The sequence below is a fragment of the Chinchilla lanigera genome, unplaced genomic scaffold (assembly GCF_000276665.1).
Source record: "Chinchilla lanigera isolate Chin_1 unplaced genomic scaffold, ChiLan1.0 scaffold00074, whole genome shotgun sequence".
NCBI classification, from domain to species: Eukaryota; Metazoa; Chordata; class Mammalia; order Rodentia; family Chinchillidae; genus Chinchilla; species Chinchilla lanigera.
In genome coordinates this window covers 6077707-6079500 of record NW_004955475.1, presented here as the reverse complement: position 1 = coordinate 6079500, position 1794 = coordinate 6077707, and positions in this window count along the sequence as shown.

Here is a 1794-nt window from a genome sequence, read left to right as displayed (position 1 = left end):
GAAAAGATGGCCTGAGAGCATCATAAGCAGCAAGTCTCCACCCTTTGCTTCCTCAAAACTGCAAAGGGGAAAGATCTTGTCTTGAGAAGAAAGATGCAGAGTGCCATATTCCAGAATGGTGGTGGCAGCCGCACCAAGTTCCAGAATGGAGGCAGCATAGAGAATCTGTTCCTCAGAATTGGATTCAGAGTGCCGAGCGATCCAGCCACTCGACACCTATGGCCAAGAGAGAGGAAAGCTTGGCTACTGCTCCAGGTGGCAGCAGACCTTGACATCATCCATGTGGCCCTGGATTTAGGTGCATGGAGAATGCAAGAGTTCTGAGGTTAAAGAGGCTTTCACTCAGATTTCAGAAGACCTGGGCAGCCAGGCAGTGTGCCCCTGAGAGGGCAGTGTGCGAAGATGCGAGTGTGAAGCAAAAGGTGCCCTGGAGACCTCAGAAGTTTAGAAAAACCAGGACCGTGGATCATCAAAGGAAAGCTGCAAGGAGGGAGCAAAGCAGGCCTAAGAGAGAAGCCGTGGAAGCTGTAACCACCGGAAGTGCCATAGGGGTGGGACTCATACAAACCCTTTGGAGCTCACAATGTGCCACAAGTTGCTTCAGATGCTGCATGTGGAATTACAGGACATAATGTTAGCCCTGCTGCATTTTGGACTTGCTTTGGTCCCACTGCTCTGTATCCCCCTGTTTGTAACTTTTGAAATGGTACTGCTTATTTTGTGCCATTGAATGTTGGAAGTGTTTAACTTTTCATTTGTGTGGGGGCTCACAGCTAAGAGTTTGCCTTACATCTCGGAGGAGACTTGAGCCTTGGACTCTTCAGCAATGTTGAAACTTTTAGGACTTTGGCAACTCTTGAAAGTGGACTAAAGGCCATTTGCCTGAAAGGATGTGCATGAGTCTTGAGAGGGTAAAATGTTATGGTTCTAATAGAATATAATGTCTTTGTACCTGGAAACTGGTTTAAAGAAATGCGTCTGTTTGCCATGTTAACAAGGGGTGGATATTTATGGTTGATACATTGTGTCAACTTGGGGAGTCTACAGGTTTGGCTAAGTGACTCTGCAGTACTACATACTGGGGTGCAAAGGACATGACCTTCCTTCTCTAAGGTGTTGTTCATTGTGTCAATGTGAGAAGTTTAGAAGGTTAACTATGTGAGTGCCACCCCCTGGGTGGGGGTAGCCTTCTTACAATATAAGGGAGAGGCTTGCACACCCTGCCATTCCCCACTTTGCTTTTGTTGCTTTGTTATCTTCTGCCTTGGAGCCACCACTTAAAACTAAATAAACCTTTCCTTCCTTCATTTTGAGCATTGAGTGTTTTGTCTCAGCAACGAGAGAAAAGTAACCAAGACAATAAGCATACCCCTTTTCACTCCCAATGTTTCATTTTTCTTCTCTAGTTCCTAAACAATGCCATATTCCATGGCCTTTTAAAAAAATCTTTCATTTTATTTTCAATTTATGTTGTATTGCCACCATATGTCATTTTGTTCCATATTGTATTCCATTTTTACTGCTTTCCTTTTCATTTTACTTTACATTTCTTTTCATTCACACTCACGAATATTTCTATTTGAGTCCATGTTTTCCTGTGTTCAGTTTTTAATTGGGACACAATTTAATAACATTTCATTACTATTCATTCTCTTTACATATTCTATATTCTTTTTGAAACTAGATTCTATTTGCTGAGAAATAGAATTTAATTTTCATTTAATTCCATAAACTACTCTATATTTCATTGTTTATAAGTCTTTTAAATTTGATTGTAAATCTATATATTCACTC